This window comes from Talpa occidentalis, unplaced genomic scaffold (genome assembly GCF_014898055.3).
Source record: "Talpa occidentalis isolate TD23 unplaced genomic scaffold, MPIMG_talOcc4v2.1 talOcc4.8, whole genome shotgun sequence".
Lineage (NCBI taxonomy): Eukaryota > Metazoa > Chordata > Mammalia > Eulipotyphla > Talpidae > Talpa > Talpa occidentalis.
This window is the reverse complement of record NW_023605194.1, coordinates 24297125-24318392: the sequence shown is the minus strand read 5'-3', so window position 1 is coordinate 24318392 and position 21268 is coordinate 24297125. Positions and strand designations below refer to the sequence as shown.

Sequence of the window (21268 nt, the reverse complement as noted above, 5' to 3'; positions counted from 1 at the left end):
CCAAGCAGTCATGGAGATTATTTAGTAAAGGCATTTTGTTAAGGGAAAAAAAAAAGAGATCTGACCTATTTCAGTTACAGGCAGAGAAACAGCCAAGCAATTCTTAGTGACCCCAGAGCAGACTCTCACCTGCTATGGCCCTTTTGCACTCCTGGGCCACTCTGGCCTGTCACCCTTTGCTGGAATTCTCCACCACCCACCACTACCCCTCCCCACTCAGAGCTTAAGTCAATCAAGAGCCCAAACTGCAAACACCCCTTAAGGTACAACTGAAGTCTCTGGAGCCTAAGGAACAATTCAGGTTCTTCAGATGGGCTTTCCAGATGGCCTTCCATTAGCCCTGTGCTCTAAGTGGTAAAAACATGACCGGGTCCCCAAAGGTCAGACTCCTCCACATGGATGACATTTGGCAAGGGATACTGCTATGCTGTAGGGGCTGTCCTGGGCATTGTGGGAGCATACTGGCCTCTACTCACAAGATGCCAGGGGCAGCCCCTAAATGGTGACCACCAAACATCTCTCCAGTGAGTGCCAATTATCTCTGGGGTAAAGTCACACTCAGCTGAGAACTACTGCCAAAGGTAACCTCCCTAAATGTGCTATTCCACACATCCCCATATGCTCAGGCACATGGAAGGCCTCGTCCTACAAAACAGCTTCAGGGTTTAAAGGCAGAGTACATCTGGTTTGGAGTCCCAGTTATATGTGTTACCGTGATATTAGGGTCTCAGTTCCTTCATCTATAAAATGGGAATAATAAAATAGCACCCACATCACAGGGAGGCCATGGTCGTTATAGAAAGTGACACATCAAAACTGTCTGGCACAGTGATCATTCAATAAATGTTAGTGACTACCCAGGCCTGGAAAATTCCTTTTAGCCAGTTAGAGTTCAGTCTTCTATTTCTGTGGCTTCTGATCTTCCTCTCCTTCCTATGCCCTTTTCACCTGTTAATCCCTTTGGTCTTAACCTTTGGTCTTAAGGAATCCTTCCTGCTGGTTCAAAGGCATCTGAGGTTAAAGTGAAGGAAAGAAAACAAACACAAACACACACACACACACACACACACACAGAGGACTGTTCAGATCCAGCCCTTTCCAGACCAACTCTCCACACAAAGGTTCCCATTGTTGTCTCAAAGCAAACTTTTCCACAGGGAGGCTTAAAAGAGCCACAAACGTCTCAAAGTCCCCAGACCCTCTTAGTTCTTATCCACATTTTGCCACTGACCTTGGCAAGTTCCTTCTCCTTCCTGGGCCTCAGTTTCCTAATCTGTAAACTGAGGGTTATAGACTCTGATGAGCTCTTAGTGGCTCCTATCACACACTCTTCTAGAAGATACTGTGCTGCACTGACATGCTGCAGTGTGGACGGCGGCTAGCTGGATCCACAATGTGAGCAGGTGCTTACCTAGGAGCAAGGATCACAACAACAGATCATTCTCTTTTTTTCTTCTGTTCCCTGAGAATCAACAGAATTTCATATTTGCAGAATATAAAAGTGAGTATTTGTTGCAACTGGAGTCAGAGATCTGAGTAAAATGAAATCCTGCCCTACTACTGAGACCTTGGACAAATTAGTTCATCTCTGTAGTCTGTTCCCTCATCTGTAAAACGGGATCATCACAGAGGCAGAAATGATGTGAAGACCATGAAAGCACCTGGCACAGAGCTGCGGTCCACGCGAGGTGTTCAGCAAGCAACTGCCTTCCTTTCGTGACTATTTGAAAATCCTTCCTTCTCTCCTTTCCTAAGGCTCTGTCCAAATTCTCCTCAGCCAGGAAGACTTCTCTGCACAGACTGTCTCTCACGATCCAAGGCCATGAGTTTCCCAAAGACTGGCTTAGGGCAGAGGGGAGTTGCGGGGAGTTCACTTAGCAACAAGTTCTCTACTTGAGAATTTCCTTTCTGTGAATTTAGGAAGAGCGGCCCCTCCCCTGCCGCACCCCAGAATGGAGCAGTGACCTCCACATCTGTCCTCACCATCTGCATAGGGGGAGTTTACACACCCATTATATTCAAAAGTCTCAAAATTACCCCGAGATCAGCAGAAAGAGGCGGGCAGCCCCCTCTCTGCCCCAGCCTGGTGACCCAGGACTCATCCCTCCCACTTTCTGCCCCTACAGGGAGACAGGGAAGACAGTACAGGTTCTTCTGTCACCTGCATCTGGCGGCCTCACAAATCTCCTGCCAGACGCCTTCCCTGGCGAGAGCTCTAAGCCATAGCTACCTCACTGTCTGCCATGAGCTTGAGCCTTAGGGCAGAAACGCCGACTGACACAAGAATGGAGATGAAGGAACTGGCTCAAGGTCTCAGCTAGTTCACTGGCAGCCCATGGGCTATAACTGGGGTTTCTGATCCCGAGACACACCAAGTCTCTGTCTATACTCTCTTTCCCACCAGCTAGTCCCCCCAACTCCGATATCACACTCTCCCAGGCTGGGAAGCTCCGAGCCACCTCTACCTCTTCCCTTGCCTTATTTGTCCCATCCCCTTATCACCAAGACCAGCAACCATTCCGTGATAAAGGACTGCAGAGGGGCCCATCATCTCAAGACAAGGAGCAGGGGCTAGCACCTCCCCCCTTCCCCCAGATGCCTATTCTACTCAGCAGTCAGAGTCCTCTCCCTTCAACATGCCTTTCCACACCCTCTCCTGCCCAACATGCCTGCACCCAGGGACCAGTTTCACTCCTTCCCCAAGCTCACCTGGCTGCATCCTGGTCCCCAGGAGGCCCCTCCCCTCTCACCAGAGGCTCTCCTCTCCGCTCTGTCTCTAGATTTTTGCCAGTATCATTCCCTCCTTGGCAAGTCTTCCCTTCTCCCGCAACCCCTGACCCATTGGTCCTTCCAGGCTCTGCCAAGCCCCCTCCACAAGGACAGATTTGCTGCTCTCCAGGTCGCGCCCACACAGCTGAGGGCCCTGACCTCATGTCATCAATGTGTTGTTGAGTGCTCTGCAATCTACCTCCTCACCAACCACAAACGGCCACCCAACAACTTGGCCAACCTCAGCCAGGCATTCAATCTACAAATATTATCTGAGTACTTCTAATGTGCCAGAAAGTTCTTCACCTTGTTCCTGAAGCCCTCGTTACCCTTCCAGGCAGATCTGAAATGCTATTTGCCCTGTGAATCCTTCTCTAAGCCCCTCCTGTCCCCAAGTCCTCTCTATACCTTAAGACCCCTAGTGTTCTCAAGTCCACATCTCCCCATGTCTACCCCGAGATCCAGGCCTTCTTTTCCTTGCTCGTGGCTGGGCCTTCCACAGTAGCCTACATCAAGAATATACTCAATGAATGGCTTTCACAGTGAACTTTGAAACAGAATCTGTCCAACTCTCAGGCCAGTCCGGGCTCCTGGGTGGCCGTAAGCTCCGTCCATCCAAATGGCCTCTTACTGTTCTTGCAAGCTTGGATGTGGGCCCAGACTGAGTCAAATGACCTCTTATCATTCTTTCAAAATTAGGCTTTCCTCTTTAATTACACCTTATCTAGCCACACTCCATGTGGATTCTAATTACATAATTACTTCAAGCCCTGGGACTTAAAAACAAAACAAAATAAAAAAAAGAAAGAAAGAAAGAAAAGAAAGGAGTGTGAATAATCACACAGGTAAGTAAACATGCCAAAAATGCATACTCATATATACCACAAGGCATTTTCTTCTTCAGATACAGTTTTGAATCCCAGAAAGAGTCCATGGTAGGGCCTACATCACATTAAAAATGTCACCGGGCAGGAGGAGGGGAACTTCATGGAGTTCCCCACTTCTCCAGCCCCCTGTACCTTCCCTTTCCCATCGAAGGGAGCTTGGCTACGAGATCCTGGGCACGGAAGATTTTGAAAGCATGGCCAGGCGTGATCCCTTCTAACCAAAATACCCATCTCTTCTGCATTCCAGCTACTCGCTGTGCTTTCTCTCTCCTAGTTTACATAGTTCTCCCCCCACTAGACTACATCCATCCTGCAGGCAGAGGCCCAGCCCTATCCCTCCTGGCATTCCCAGCTCTCAATCCCTCCCAATACTATCAGGGACATCTAGCAGGCTCTCCTCCTACCTTAGACTCCAGCCCTTTCTCCAACACAGTCTACGCCTTCTCATGCCACCTTGCTCTGCACATGCTGGTTCCTCTGCCCTCTATCAGGAATGCCCTCATCTGGTCTGCTTTCAGCTGCCCTCCTGTGTGACCCTCACTGCACCCTGTGCTTTCCCCAACTCAGTGCTTATCACATAGAACAGCCCTTTCATGTGCCTGCTCTCCATTCAGGCCAGCGGTCACCAAGCATTTTGATCATAGCTTCCTACTAATGAAATAGCTGTAAGCATATTTACTTATAATTATAAAACATGCACTACTATAAATAGAAGAGCCACATCTTTCTTATATTTGAGCTAAAGAACAAACAGAACGTTAACTGATAACTGTTTTCTTCCTGCCCCTCAATGGCTATCTTAAAAGCTCACCCACTGTTCTATGTTAGGAACAAGAGGAGGACAGCAGGGGCCTTTTTTTTTCTTTGTATTCCCAGATCTGGTACAGATCCCAAAATACTTAATAAACAAGTTCATTTCCTACACACAGAGTGAGCATCTCCCGTGGGTCAGGCACACACTAGGCCCTGGGACAGAATGGTGAGGAGCAACAGCCTGGCTCTGTCACCACTGATCCTGCAGACTAAGGGGTGCGCAGACAGACAATGGTTTTCCAAATAAGTATAACCAAGCAGCTGAGGCAGAATCTACAACAAATGTTCTGTCCAGGTCCTCGAAGTCATGAGAGCCTCAGCTGGAGGGTTTAACCTGCTCAGGAAGGTGAGAAAAAGCTTCTCCCAGAACACGCTGATTCAGGGAGACATCTGAAGGATGGGCACAGGTAATCGGGGGAAGGGAGGAAGAGCACCCTAGACTGAGCAAACAGCTCAGGCAAATATCCTGAGGCAGGGCGGAGAAGCACCAGGGACTGAGAGGCCAATAAAGAATGCATGAACAAGGTCTCCCCGGTGGTGCAGCGGTTGAGCGCTGGGTTGCAAGCTGCCGGCAGCCTTGAAAGCGCTGGTTTGATCCCTGGCTGCTCCCCAGCCGCAGCCACCGGAGGAGGGTCCCACATGGCGCGCAGACCTCTCCTGCTGCCTGCTGCTCCCCTCAGCAGTGTACTTCAGTCCTTCTGCCTGCTCTGCTCCCCGCTCTGGCTCTGGTGAATTCTCTCGCCCTCCCGTGCTTCTGACTGTACCCAGTGCATGTACAAACAAACAAACAAACAAATAAATAAAAAACATGCCTCTATCAAAAAAAAAAAAAAAGAATGCATGAACAAACCCAAGTTCTCCTCCCCTCTACTCCTCTGTACTTATCAAAACACACCACCTCCACCTTTGTGCCACTGAAGGCGTCACTCAGCCCAGACACAGCAGGTGGGCTCTCTGCCTTGCAGACCACCCCCTCCCCCACGAGCCCCACAGTCCAAAGAGGACACTCCTAAAAACCACACAAGTTGCCATGGGCCACTAATCAGAGGCTCCTAGGCAGTTTAATTTTTTAATGACAGAGCTAAATATTTTACATTCTCTCACAGTGCTGTTTCTTCTTTGCCTATGTTGGACAGGAACCTGCTCTATTCCTCCAACTAGGGATTCACGCAAAATAAATGCCAATCTGCAAGACGGTGCATGGAGGTGCGCACCCCAGTGTCCAGGGCACCCTGCAGGTTTCCTGGTTGCCCAGGTCTAGGTTCCTTCAGGGTCCAACCTGGCGACACAGAACTGCAACTGCAAAACCCCTCAGCTATGGACATTCCTTTGACCCCAGGAAGGGAAAATTATTCACAATGATGCTTCAGGTGAGTGTTTTAAATAGCTCATGAATTTAATAATTAAAGGCAAAGCCAAGAGTGTAGGTTGGAGCGCCGGCCGGGGGCTGCAGGGCCTCCTCCAGGGGCAGCTGTCTCCAGGAGGCGCTGTCCCTTCTATTAGGGCTCAGGCATGACTAACGTTTCCCAGCTTCTGGGGGGCCTCGCCCCCTCACACCTGCCAGTGCTGGCTCACTCATGGACCATATCCCACAGAGAGGCCCACAAAAAAACCACAAAAGGCCCAGGACTGCCTTGGCCCTGGCTCAGGGGTTGGCAAGCCAGTTTTCTGCAGCCACCACCAAACCCTGCTTGGATTCTTGACTTTCCAAGTCGAACTTTCTCCAATTTCTCTATTTTCTGTCTGGGCTGGAATTTTGCTTTCTCCAGAACCTTACTCATTTTGTCCTGCTTAAAAGCAGCCTGGTTACTATTTTTTGCCTTACCTTCTCCATCCAGATCCCTGACCCACTCTCAATCCCACCACCCAGACTCTTGAGGCAGACTCTGATTTCTAGCTTCAGTTTGGGCCTTTCTAACCTCGTCCCTGGCTTCAGGATCCTGCCCCATCTATCACCAGCCTCCCATGAGAACTGTCTCTAAAGAAAGGCCCAAGCACAGAAAAGTCAGCAATGTCTACATTACAAGAGCCTTGGAGAGACTCCCTAACACAGACATACCACAAAACGGTTCCCCTCCCCCTGTCCCTGTCCACCCCTTACTCTCGTCAATTTGGTATAGTAGGTATAACCCTTGACCATCATTCTGTGCTGGCAGGAAACAGTCGCCCAACTCTGGGCCTGCCCAACGAAAGGCAAACTAACTGGACAAGAGAAATCTGCAGATGAGTGCTCTATTTACATGTCAGATAAGGACACTGTGCACATGCACAGCCTCCAGGTGCCACACAAATTCCAGGCAATAAAAGAAGCTGGATTTCACAAGATATGCCCTATGACCCTTCCTACTGGGGAACCAAGTTCAAAGGTCAGCCTGAAGCTGGCGTCATGATCGATGATGCATAAGGCATTACATAAATGAGTATTGAGTCTTCACATTGACATGCAGGCAGAAGGGCAATTCCAGGCCTGAATAAGCACCCATTCTTGTCACAGCTGCTATGAGCTAGAACATCACCCCTGATGATGGAAAGTCAAGGCCAAACAGGAACGAGACTGGCAGAGTCAGTTACAGGTTAAGGTCCAAGTTCTCAACATTCCTGACCATTGATCCTCAGGCAGAACCTGTAATTTTTATGCCACATTGAGGATCCAGGTTCCCAGGAACAGTCTCATCACAGATTAGCCCTGGGTCTACCAGGACTAGATGCCTGTCCTCAGGTGAGTGTTTAAATAGCCCATGAATTTAATAATTAAAGGCAAAACCAAGACTGTAGGTTGGAACGCCAGCCGGCCGGTGGCTACAGGTCCTACCCCTGCAGCAGCTGTCTCCACGAGGAGCTGTCTCTCCCACATTAGCCTATCCCTACTCCCTGCTGTGTACACCCGCCTGGGTCAGGAGAGATGCCCGCACTACCAGCTCCTGCTATCCACCCCCTCCCCACACTCATACGTGTCATACTAAAACCTTCCTATGCTTAAAAGCCTGAAGCAAACTGTTGACTGCCTCCTGGGAAAAACAAGAGCCCAGTCTTCTTGGTGCTATGAGGAAATAAACTCTTGAAGGGCAAGGCCCATATCTACCATGTTAGCCAATATTTAATGAATGAATAAAATAACTATTAAAGCACTTCTGAAACTAAAGTTCCACATGTGGGCAGAGATTTCCTATCAAACAGTGTCCTCCCATCCCTAGAACCAACATCAGAGCACCCTCATCAAGTAGAACAGGCACCTCTGAACACCATGCTACATGCAGCGGATGGGTCTGTAGCGAGACAGAGCAATGGTGGCAACGCTAGTGCCAAGAGATAGAAATCTCCCCAGGAAATCTAGGGTCCAAGTGCTAAATTCTCTGGCTCTGTCCCTCTCTCTTCTGTACTCCTTTGGCACGGCCCTCTGCTCCATGGGGTGATGGTAAATAACCATGACCCCATGCCTCCAAGTGGGGATACAGTGGGGAGGAGAAGGAATGTCTAGGGACAGGAGAAAGGGTTGTGGGTACAGGCAGACCAAAAGGAGGGAGCCAGTGACAGGACAGGGCCTCTGAGGGTGTGGTGAACATTTTTACCATTTTTACATCAGCTCACATGATTGACGCAGCCCCTGGTTAGAAACATTTAGACGTTAGTGTCTCTCTGCAGGTGGTCGTCAGCTCTACAAATACAATCTCTCCTGCCAGTGTTCTTTTTCCATTCCAGTCTCCTGTTTAAAAATACCTCCTAATGGGCGAAGAAGGTCAAAGGCACAAACTTGCCATAATAAAATAAATAAGTCCTGGGGATACAGTGTGCAGCCTGGTGACTGTTGTTAAAAATACCGTATTGCATATTTGAAAGTTGCTAAGAGAACAGATCTTAAAACTTCTCATTACAAGAAAGAAAATTTATATATAAATTGATGGATGTTACCTAGATTATTCCAGTAATCATTTCACCATCGATACAAATAACAAAATCATTATGTTGTACACCTGATTAATAAATACAATGTTAAATGTCAATTATACTTCAATAAAAATCAATAAAAATAGATCAAAAATGTTTAATTAAGTTAAAAAGAAAGAAAATGTCTCCCCCGACTCTACTGATAACTTCCATACCCTTCTCGTTCCCAATCGAGCAGCCAGCATTACTGAGTAGTTACTGGGTCAGGAATAGTTCTAAAGACTGGCATTGGGCCTCCCCAGTGGCGCAGCAGTTGAGCACTGGGTTGCGAAGCTGCCCACAACCTCTGCAGCACTGGTACGATCCCCGGACACCAGGTGAGGGTCCCACATGACACGCAGACCTCTCCTGCCACCCACTGCTCCCCTCAGCAGTGTACTTCGTCAGTCTACTTGTTCTGTTCCCCGCTCTGGCTCTGGTAAATTCTCTCACTCTCCCGAGCTTCTGACTGTACCCAGTGCTTGTATAAATAAAAATAAAAAATAACAAAATAAAGACTGGCATCACTGCATCATCGGCTCCTGCCCACCATCATGTGAGGTAAGTACTATTCTCTTCTCGATTTCACAGGTGAGGCAACTGAGGCACAAAGCAGTAACTTGTCCTGAGAAGCAGCAGTGCCTCGGTGTGAACCCAGGCAGCCTGTGTGCAGAGACCACACACTTAGTCACTCTCATCTCACTCCCGGCGAGAAAAGCCAAGCACTAAGATAAAAGATCTGTTCTCGTCTCAGGTCCTCCCAGCCACATGACCTGAAACAAATGGCTTTTCTGTGCCTCACTGCCTCTACTGTGAAACAGGGTCATCACAGATGCCTGGTCTAGAAACAGAATGTCAGCTCTGCAGTCCAGTGCAGGCTGCCTAAGAGCATCCTGAGCTGTAGACATGCTCTACACCTCAGCCAGCCACATAGTAGCCACTAGTCACACGTAGCTACTAAGTACCTACAATGTGGCTAATGCAACTGAGAAAATGAATTTTGAATTACATTTCATGTTATTTAATTAAAGCTTACACAGCCATGTGTAGCTATGACTACCATATTGGAAAGTTTGGCTCTTGTCTATAAACTGCAAGATGGAGGGGTCTCATTCTCGGTGGTTACCCCTGTAATCCTAGAGCCCAGAGCTCAGAGCTTCCCAATGCAAATGATGGGGAATAGCTCTCATAATACAAAATCCCCCTGTGGAACTAAATCGATCTCTCTGAAATTCCTACTTACAAGTCCTGGCACATTAGCTTACCAGTTTGAGAAAAAGCACTTAACACATTTTTATACACTGTAAATGCAGGACTGCATCTATAGTTAAGATTAATCCAGTCTTAAGTAAGATCAAATACACAGCTGAGATCTGTTCGGGAGGAAAGATCCTCTAGAATCAGAAGTACTATGTCCACTGATTTCATCACCGCCACACCCCCACCACTGTCCCCTGACTCTGTAAGTGAGCCAAGAGGTATGCAGTTGATCTCCCCATGAGCGAGGCTTCCTTCTCCACTCAAGGTCTGGAGATTTTGGTTGAGCATCATATTTCTTTGATGTACCCTTTCTAAGTGGAAAAATCTAATATTTACCACATGCCTGTGCTCCAAGGACTGTGGCAAACACAGATGATACAAAGATGATGACAACAATGGGGTCCTCACAGAGTACAGAATCTAGAAAAAGCAAGAGGACAAATTTGCAGAACACTTGCCTGTGCAAGTCACTGAGTTAACATCAGGATGCAAATGCATAACACACACATGCACAACACACTGAACTGTGTCAGAAGAACTACCTAGCCAGATCCTAGCACCGCACCTGCCATGCAGGGAGTTTCCAGCATGATGAGTTGAATCAACCAAGCCCCAGACAGGTTAAGTGGCTTCTCAAGGTAGCCCAGGTGGCTGGAGATGCTGGAGACAATACCTGGGCCTTGTCACTCACTGGCCCAAATGTCTGTAGTATTTTCAATCCTACACTGCATGGGGTGCTTTTAATCCTCCACTGCATGGGGAGAATGCAAGATCTGCTGCCTGTGATTATGTCTATCTCAGAATAAACAATGGGTTTGTTTTTGTAAGAATGTATGTTTGGGACTCTCTTGAAATCTGATGAGTAAATGTAAGCAGGCCATCTCAGAAACATGCATTCAGTCATTTCACAGACACACCCTAGGAATATAAAATACAACAGGCACCAGCTTAAGGGTTTGGGTAAAGAGATGAAACAAACTTCAGATTAAACCAGAGGCTGAACAGCCATATTTATCTCTGCTCCCTCCTAGAGGCCCATTAAGAGAACAGTAGAATTTACTTTTCATGACAACAGCAGAGGGAAAATATGTCAACAGAACTGTGGGAGACAGAGAGCTGACCACCATCCCAGCTGATGCAGGTTTCTGCTTCATTTGCTCTGAGAAGTGCAAGCAGAGGAGAAGACCACTAACCAAGTGGCAACTTATGCAACTGAAACAGAAGGCTCAGGAATTGTGGGCACCAGGAGGGAGATAAAAGGAGGATATAGTTTGCTAAAAGTTGGTGTAAGGAAGAATCAGACCCTTTGGGGCCTTCCTTCCTGCAATCTGCTGAGCCTGGTGACTTCCCTCCTGCAGGCGGCAGAAGGTGGAAAGTCACTATTTAGGGAAATTATACCAGGACTCTGAATTCAGACCCAGTTGAGAGACACAAGGAGGGAGGAAAGCAGGATGGGCACTCTTCCAGCGACAGATGAATGAAGTGAAAGTCTGTATATCAATCAGGGTACCTGGCTTCCCTTCCCGCTAAGGTTCCCGGAATACAATCACCCCCACTGGCTAACTCTTCTCCAGGAAAATCCAACATCCCCCAGAGACAAGTTCTCTAAGTACTGATATGGAGGTGTCCCCAGGGGAGTTCCATGCTGGGCCACTCTACAACAAAGCTAACAAGCCCCTTCCTATTACACAGGCGCCCAATAAACATGTTGGCCCCTACTCTTAAATGTAAATGGACATTCAAGGACAGATACATAAAAGGTGGCTCCAATGGGAAATACAGTAACCAAAATAAACAGAAAAGGGAACTTGGGGGAAATGAAGACAATGCAGGGAACAACAGGAAAACACAAAGAAAAAAAACCCAGGAAAACACAAAGAAAAAAAACCCAAAACTAGTAAGTGAATTTATTGCACCCATGAAACATGAACAGGATGCTATTAAAATAAATAAATAAAAAGGCACAATCAGAGAACTAAGGAGCTCTAGAAAGTAAAACATGCTAATCTGTATCATGCAAAACCATGAATGCATAAATAAAAATTGCAAAAGGAAGTACTAAAGATAAAAGATAAATGTGTCTATCAGCAAGAAAAATAACAAGGAAAACAAGGAATGTAAGATCTTAAAATTACAAACTCAGTCCAGAAAGTTCAACATCCAACTAATAGGGGTTCCAAACACAAAACATAGAAAATGGTGAGAAGGAAATTACCCAAGTAAAATGTAAGGAAATTTCCCAAAACTGTAGTATGTGAGTCTTTAGATCAAAAGAATGTACCAAGGACCCAACACAACTTTTAAAGAAAATTCCAAATACATGGAAAAAAGAACCTAACACTTTCCATGAGAAAAAAACATGTTATCCAGATATGAACAAGAATCAAAATGGCATTTGTATTTTCAACATCAATTTTTAAAATGAGAAGACAGTGGTTTCAAAATGTCTTCAAAATTCAAGAGAAAATGCTATTTAACCAAATAATCCAGACAAATCAAATCACCAGTCAAGTGTGAGTGTAGAACATTGCAGATGCAAATTTGATCAGCAGATCTCAGAAACTCCTGAAGTAATAAATCAAGACAGAAGAAACAGAGGCTTCACCCAGGACAAGAGGAGGGAATCCCTAGGATGAGTCACGCCTTTGGTGTACAGGTCGCTGGGCCCAGAATAGAGACAGTGGGGACCTCAGAGGAGAAGTCTCCAAGGGAAAACATTATAACAAAATTAAAAGGAACACACGTTATAAAAGAGATGCTTTAAAATGCTGTCAGAGAGACTCTGGAAATTAATAACAAGCACATAAAAAAAACTAAATAAATAGAAAAAAGGAGGCAATTAATCAAAAAAAAAATGTACAAAAGAGGAAATGTCATTATAGCACAGCTCTATGGCTCAGCCACAGACACAACTGACACAGTCAAAATATTGTGAGCACTATCAATGCGACTAGAACTGTGATGTAATCATACTGTAAGGAGGGAGAGGAAAGGAAGCATGTGGGCAAGGTGGTGGGCAGCGGGAAATAGTGTCCACTGAGCCACAGGGGGACAGGAAGGCATAACCTGTGACATGAACAATCCGGACATGGCACTGTAAGAAGTAAGTTACCAATAAGATCATGGTATCAGTAGAAACAGCTTAAAGGGTGAGAAGTACCTGTGCCAGGCAGATTAACGGTCCTTCAAAGATTTCCATATCCTAATCCCCAAACCTATAAACATCTTATATGGCAGAGGGGAATTAAGATTGCAAAAGGAATTAAGGTTTTCAATCAACTGAACGTAAAGCAGGGAAACTATCCTTGATTATCCATCTGAGCCCTGGATCGCCTGTGTCCTTAAGTGGAAGAGGGAGGTAGAAGGGAGGCAGTGGAACACGTGACTGTGACAGAGGTCATGTGACGCAATGACTGACCATGGCTGGCTTTGAAGAATGAGGAAGGAGACCATGAGCCAAGGACTGGAGGCAGCATCTAGAAGTGGGAAGACAGCTGGAACCAGATTATTCCCAGAAGGGAATAACAGGCCTGCTTTCAGCTTGATTTCAGATCAGTAAGACTCTTCAAGCTTCCAGCCCTCAAAACTTAATATAAATTTGTGTCACTTTAAGCCACTAACACTAGTGCTAATTTGTTGCTGAAGTGACACAGCCTTCTTAGGAGGCTTACAGCACTGACTTTAAAAATTATATATATATATATATATATATATATATAAATAAAAATATATATATAGCACAACTCTATGATATATATATGAATTTGGTACAAATTAAAATCTAATTTCAAGAGAGATGGAACACGGATTCTTTCTTGCCAGACCCCACAAGCTGTGGATGAGACAGAAAAGGGAAGCAGCAGTGACAATGGAAGGAGACATGAAAATACAGGAAGAAAAAGCTTCTTTTTCAGATGTGAAGGGAGCCTGAGAGGAGGAATCAGTCAGGCAAAGGAGAAAAAGGGCTGGCATGGGGGAGAACCTGGACTCTGGGGCAGTGGAAGAAGGCTGAGCAACTGGGACATCCAGCAGAGCCAGTGGGCAAGGTGGAGGGACAGCTCTTAGCAGCAGCAGGTGGTATTAAGCTACCCCACTGCTGGCTTCCCTGTGGGCATGGATTAGGGAGGGCCTGAGATATACACATTTTCCTGGGCCATCAATTGTACTCAATAGTAAAGCATTTGAAATACTTTCACACTAAAACCAGCATAGACACATTATAGAATAGAAAACTCAGGAGACTTCAAGGTGACTTCCTGTATGAGGGACACTGAACTACCACTGACCAGAGAGCATCAAGACTCGATCTTCTGTGTAATCAACCATCAGAAAAAACTGTGAATGGGCTGCAGCACCCAGCCACGAAAAGAATCTGGATTTAACACCAGCACCCGCCAGGGCTACCTAGCCTCCCTGTGTCACCAAGATACACCCTGGATCCCACATGACACTAATCAGAAAGTTGAGAAGAATTTAATTTTTTTTCTAAAAAGTCTGGTGGGTTAGTTCTAGGGGGAAAAAAAAACAAAACCATTACACTGAATTTCCTCTAGATGCATTCTCTTGGCCATAAGCCTACATCCCTCCTCTCCCCAAATATTACCAGAACTACCAACAAGGGGTCCAGTTCCCCCATCCACATTCCCAACCCCTTATAGTTAGAGGCCTCTGTTAGAGAATATATTACAGACACTCCCCATGGAAGGAAGTCAAGAAATAGGGCAAATCTCTTGGGAGAGGGTGTCCCCTGTGTCCACAATACAGGGGTGGAAACTTTTTCTATTGTTAAAGATGTTTTTGTCATAAAAATAATAATAACCACATGATAGTGAGCTGAGGTTTTTTTTTTTTTTCTATAAAGAGTCACTACTGATCCCCGAAAGGGGGGCAGGAGAGACATCAATGCAAGGCCACACAGAAGCAAAAAAAAAATTTAATTGGGTTGGTTTGTTCTGTGTGTAAAATACACACGCGCAATTAAAAAGACTGAACTCAATGGACTTCAAATTAAGAAAAGAGAAGATGACATGATAATGATTCAATAAATATACTAAAATATATTCCAAAGCTATATTATTGAGAGTAAAGAAAGGAAAGGTGGGCAAGGAATAAAGCTATACTAGGAGGAGAGCAAAAGAAAGGGTAGCAGGAGGAAGAAAGAAATGGTGGAGGGAGGGCCTCCCTGGTGGCGCAAGGGGTTAAGACGCAACCTATGAAGCAATCCGCAGCCACTGCAGCATGTGTTTGATCCCTGGCCAGGGAGCAACCCACATGGCGAAGCAGACCTCTCCTGACTCACCCGCTGCTCCCCTCAGCAGTGTATTTCAGTCAGACTGCCTGTTCTGTTCCCGGCTCTGTCTCTGGTGGATCCTCCCACCCCCCACGCCTCTGGCCTTTACCTCAGTTCTTGTATGCATATATAAATAAATCTTTTATTTATTTATTTATTTTTAAAGAGGCATGTATTATTTATTTATTATTTATTTATTTGCTTGTTTGTTTATACAAGCACTGGGTACAGTCAGAAGCGCAGGAGGGTGAGAGAATTCACCAGAGCCAGAGCGGGGAGCAGAACAGGCAGAAGGACCGAAGTACACTGCTGAGGGGAGCAGCGGGCGGCAGGAGAGGTCTGCTTGCCATGTGGGACCCTCCTCCGGTGGCCGGGGAGCAGCCGGGGATCGAACTGGCGCCACAGAGGCCACGGGCAGCTTCGCAACCCAGTGCTCAACCGCTGTGCCACCGGGGAGGCCCCTATAAATAAATCGTTTTTTAAAAAAAATGTTGGAGGGAGAGGTGGGAAAAGGAAGATAGGAAGACTGTGAGATACAGGGACAGACAGACACACATGACTAACCAAGCACTAAATGAGGGAGCAACTAAAGGATCCAGAGAGACATTTCCTGGGCCTGAAAACTTAGACCAAGTAAATTACACTATTCATGGCCAGCTGTTGGCTTGGGCTATAGACTTCAAAGTATTATCATCTTTTATTCTTGCCTTTGAATGGTCACCAACCTGGTTAACCACTGTTCACAGGGCTCTTTAATTGCTCATAGGAACATTCTGAGGTTTAGCTCAAGTCATAGGCCAGAGGATCCCCCAAATGAGCTACATACAGTTCAGTAAATCAGTCATCCCCAAGCGCTTCCCTCTGTAAAGAATACATGAAATGTATTTGTATGAACCATACAAAGGACCAATAAAAGTTAAAGAGGAGAAAATGCTTGAATTGAAAAATAAATCCAAGGAAAACTTTTTTTAGTTTTGTATTAAAAACAAAAAACAAAAAAAATGGGGCCTCAGCAGAATTGGGTCCTACCTCAGCATTCTCCAGCACCACCACCAGCACACCTGACTTCCCACACATTCAAATTCTGCATGTTCCAGTGGTTCCAAAGGCCTCAGTCAACCCTGAAATGAAGATGCCTCAACCACACTCTGCAATCTGAGGGTCAGGAGAGATCCCAAGGAGACTTCCAGTCAGTCTCCACGCAGGCTGGACTCTCAGCTCCCACCTAGTTAGTCTAAGCCAAACCTCTCCTTAATCTAAAGGCTACTGACACCTACAATTTCACAGATGACAGAGCCTGCCCCTTCCAGCTCTATTTCTCCCTCATCCAAGATGGTGTCTGTTTCCCTTTCCCTACCTGACCTGCTCTCAACCTCCCACTGGTCTGTTTCTTCAGCCTCTCCCTTCTGCTGCCCCTATGTCCCCTGTATTTTTCTTTACCCCAACTTAGTATCATTTCTCTCAGAGGAAAAGCGGGCTTAAGAGATGCAGCTGAGCACAGGACCTAGAGTCTTTCCACTTGGATGCCTGGCTTAGCTCTGCATCTTGCTAGCTGTGTGACCTTGGATGAATCCCCTCACAACTCCAAGGCATCAAATTCCTCAGTGAAGGGAGTTGAACCCGGCAATCACAGAGGTCTCTTCTCGTGTTCTAAATTATCTAAACATTCACTTCTATAACCATAAATAAAACAGTGAGTTAAACATACACAGGAAGAGAATGAGTTATTGAGTCCATAGCACGCTCTCACCCACCTTCATTTCTCCAACCAACCACCCACGACCTAGTCTGGGTGTCTTTCACTCTGGATCCTTTGAGCTCTCAATTATTTACATACAGTAAAACCTCAGGCATTGCAATGGTAAGGGAAAAGGTAAGTCTGAATCCAACAGAAGCCTGAGACCTGGAATCTTCTTTCATGCCATTGAGCAACACTGGGAATTGAACGTCAATTTAGTACACAGCAAAGAATCTAAGAACACCATCAGAAACTGTCTTCTGAATCTTTGAACAGTAATGCTGTCAGGAAGCTGGGGGAAATGGTCTCCTGCAAAGCCCTCCAGCTTACCAACAAGGACACAGCTCAGAGAGCGGAAGCCACCAGCTCAAAGCCCAAAGCAGGTTGGTGGTGAGGATTGAAGTCAGCTGTCCTGCTCGGTCCAGAGCTCCTCCACCAAAGCTTTTTGAGATCATTCATTTCCTTTTTCATAGAGACAGCTGAAATCCTAAATTACCAGTGAGTGCCCCCTACAGCAAATGTCTCTGCATGTCCAGGGGAGAGTCCAGAGCTAAGTTTGGATGATCAGATGATTACTAATGCTGCATAATAAAGCTTCTCTTCCTGGACCCTGCCCATTCATTCTCTGCAAAGAAAACCCCAGACTCTGCTGTCTATATTAAACTTGAGTTGGGGGAGAGCAAAAGAGGGAATAGTTAAACAGTGCTTTGTTCTGTCAGTAAGAAACATCTGTTGGTCATTTCCCATTACTCCTACCTCATCCCTCAGCACCCCCAAACCCTTCAGAAAAGTTCACAGAAACTCTAGGTGGGGGGGGGGGTGAAGAGGGCAGGTAAGAGCAGAAAAGAGCCACAGGGGGGTGGGTATCCAACAGAAGAAGAAGGGACCCGCCCTCTCTTCTTCCAACAGGGTAGAAAGCATTTCTTTTCAGTTGCTAATACCCTGCAGAGAAGTCAACCGACCTAGTACAACTCAGGGCCCTCCAGCTGAGAAATGTGCTCTCCGCAACCCCTGAAGAACTAACCCTTTCCTAGCCGTCTACTCCAACAGAGCCCAGGGCAAAGATCACCCTTTGCCAAAGATCATGCCAACAGATTACCCTTTCCTGCTTTTCACGTGCCCCTCAGGTCAAGAGGCGACACTTCAGAGCTTGGCTAACAAGGAGCTATTTAAGGCATCATCCAGGGGGTGGGGCAGAAAAATGACTGGCAGCATCCACCTCCTCTAACCCTCCTCCATAGTCCACACACACACACCCCTCACTCCCTAGACAAACCTTCTATGTCACTGTCTCAAAGGGCCCTAGAAAAGGAGTTGCCAAATATTTGGCATGTATTTCCTGTCATTGAGGCTGCTGTTGCCATCTGTTGCCCACCCCACTTTTAACCTACTGCCTTCTCTTTCATCACCGCCAAGTCACCTTTCCAACCCCAAACACAAAATGAATCTAAATAGAGGGGTTCAAAAATCAAAGAAGGGAGTGGAGACAGAAAGGCCATGGATGGCCTGCACTTAAAAGAGGGAAAGCACCCAAGGGATGGAGTGGGTGATGTCAGAGGCCTGACAGGCCGGATAGGTTCCATGATGTCTCTAAATGAACCTCCCTCCTATTGAAGGGGAAATCAATTCGGGCGATTTCAGTAGGTCCGCCCTGTGACAACGGGAACATCCAGCGCTCAGTTTAAAACAAAAATCCAAAGGCTCAGCCAGAACATGCTGGGGAAACCCATAGTCTGGATGAAACGAGCCCAGCTCGGTGGGACCCCTTCTGCTTTTATGGAGCAACGTAATAGCGTGATGGATTCTGTCTGCCTGGAGAAAGCATGCACTGGTGGATTTCAAAGCCATCTTACGACAGCGGATGCCCCGGGATGCAGGATTCAACAGCACACTCCCCTATGAAAGGGACATAATGACTTCCAGCCTCTTTCCCCTTCTATCTCGAATGGCGCTACCGCTTGTCAAGGAAGCGACGCCGGAAAGCAGCCAGGTGGGGGCCGAGGATGCCCAGGGAATTGGAGAGAGGTGCTGCCTTCTGCCCACCTCGGGGATGAGCCGCCCAGCAACGCTGCCAGTCACTGCGGGCGATGGAGGAGACGCGCGGCCGGGCGGGCACGGTGTCCCCGGGGACACACGCGCACCCGCACCCGCTCACACCGGCGGGTGCTCGGCCAGGCGGGGCGCCCCGCGTCCCCCCGCCGCCCCCCGCCCGGGGATGCTGATGAATGAACACACACACCTGAGGTGCCTCCATCCTGCCGCGCGCTCCCTGCATGCTCGGGCGGCCGCTGCAGCGGAGCCCCGCTCGCTAGTTTCACTTTACAGGGCGAACCCCCCGGGTCTGCGCTGCCCCTCCGCCCGCCCAAGCCGCAGCCCGCCCGCAGCAGGCGGACGCTCTCCCCCGGCAGAGGCCACGGTCGCCCGAACCCCCCACCCACAAAAAAAGAGGGGGGAAGCCCGGAATCTTCCAGAATCCCCGCACCCCGGGGAACTTCGCGGGAAGACCAGGGATCCGCAAGCCGGCAGGCGGGAAGACGCGGCCGAGGAGGGGGGCAGGGCCGCGGGTCTCCGCAGGCCCCGGGGATGCTCGGAGGGAGGCAGGGGGTCTCCCAGTCCCCCCAACAGCTGGCCCTTTAAACGCGCCCCCTGCGAGCTCGGAACAAAGGCGCCGCCCGCGGGGGCCGGGCCGACGCACGCCCCCGGCATCGCGGCCGCGGGCGGGCGGCGGGCGCGGGCGCGGGCTTACCTTGCGGGCCGCGCGGCGGGCGGCGGGCGGCGGGCGGCGGGCGCGCGTCCTGCCCCTCCGGCTCTGCACGCCGCGGCCGGCCCCGCTCTGTTTTTCTGGGACCCGGCGCTGACTTCACCGACACTCCGCCGGCGGCCAATGGGCTGCGGCGGCCGCCCCCTCATTTGCATGCGCCTGGGCCCGGCCACTCCGCGGCGCCCGGGCGGCCGACGGGGCGGGGGGCGGGGCGGCCCGCGGTGACAGGAAGGGGCGTGCGCGCCCGGGGCGGCGGGGGAGCGCCGGCCACCCCGCCCCGCGGCATTGTGAGCCCCGCGCCGGGCCCGCCGCCCGCAGGCCCGTGACGCGCCGCCCGCCCCTGGCCCGGTCCGTCCCGGGCGCCCGCGGGCGGGACCCGGCTCACCCCGCGCGGTCTCCGGCCCCTCGGAGGGGTCACACCCGGGCTGGGAGGGCCCCCGGGCGTGAAAATACCAGCGCCGAGACTGGGCGCCTGATCCTGCAGCCCAGTGCTCCGGTTTGTTCGCTGTGAAATGGCGCGATCATTGTCATTGCTTTGTAGACTGTCGTGGAGATTAATATAGTTAACGTGTGTTAAATGAGTGGCCAGGCTTAGTGCTACGGAAACTTTACGACTATTGTTATGCTCTATACCTTTCCATATGCTTGGTGCTTCCCAGGTATTTCCTCCTTTGATAAGGCAGGCCCCGTTACTAATCTCTGTTTTTCAAGTGGGAAAACTGAGCTGCGGTTTAACTGGCTTACCCAAGATCACCCAGAACGCAGTGCAACCGGAGTTTGAACCAAGGCTCTGGGATTTCACTCATGCAACACACATTTATTCAGGAGCTGGCAGGGAAGAGCTGCGGCCTGGCTGAACTGCAGAAACAATCAGGCAAGGCCCACCTTTCATGAAGCTTCTTCCCCTTGAGGGAGGGAGATGGGCAAGTAAACTGGATAAATAAGCAAGAGCATCTGCAATGTGAAAAGTTGACTTAATAAAACACAACAAGGATGTAGAAGTTGGGGGAAGAGGGCTGTGTGAGGCTGGATTCAGTGCTAGCCACTGTGCTTTACCTTCCTGGACTGCTGCACTACCCCTCGGTGCTACAGAAAAGGAAAGGGCCAAGGGAACCAGAGAGGAAACAACTTACCCAAGGTCACAGGGCCAGCAAGTAGCAGGCCTGACGCTTGCTTGGTTCATGCCAAGCATCCCACACCGGGGAAAAGGCTGTTATCGGTGGACTGAGCACAGTGATTTGTGTCTGCCCTTTGCACGGCAGAGCAGATCCCTGTTAACAGACTGTGTGTGGCAAGGTTAAGACAAGCCTTGATGACTGCTAAGACAAGCCTTGATGACTGCACAGGCTGATGGGAAACACATCTGCTAAGGTTTTTGGATGTCAGGGAACAGTGACGAGTCTGCTGAGCACATGTTGTCCTCTGCTGTGGAAAGAAAAAAAGGAAAAATCAAGATTCCTGACCACCTGGGAGCTTCCTCTGTGATCAAGGAGATAAGAAACCAGTAGAAAACTACTCAGTCTAGGGAGCCCCCATTCCATGCCTCCCCCTAGTTACAGAGTACATTGGACTAGGAGTCAAATTTGATGGGCTCTACTATTAACTTAGCCCAAAATCTGGGGAAAATATTTCCTTCTGTAAAAGTAGCTAATAAAGTGGCCAATATTTATTGAGCACATCTAGTCTGCTTTTGCACTATATGTATTTGTGCAAAGAGCTTTACTTGCCTTTGTCTACACACAACAACCACCCTAGGAGGGAGTAGTATTGTTATCTTAAGGTTATCCAGAGAAAGAGAGTATCAGATAGAGAAACTAAGTATGCTG

The 21268-nt window shown here is 48.3% G+C and overlaps 1 protein-coding gene across 1 annotated transcript in view; it reads right to left on the bottom strand.

The window, feature by feature from the left end:
• LOC119234212 (sorbin and SH3 domain-containing protein 1-like) overlaps positions 1-19462 on the bottom strand; it is a 182942-nt gene extending 163480 nt beyond the window's left edge. The window contains 1 exon segment of the mRNA XM_054690406.1: positions 19428-19462. The gene's annotated coding sequence lies outside the window, so the exon portion shown is untranslated.
• Between the last annotated feature and the right edge of the window lie 1806 nt (positions 19463-21268).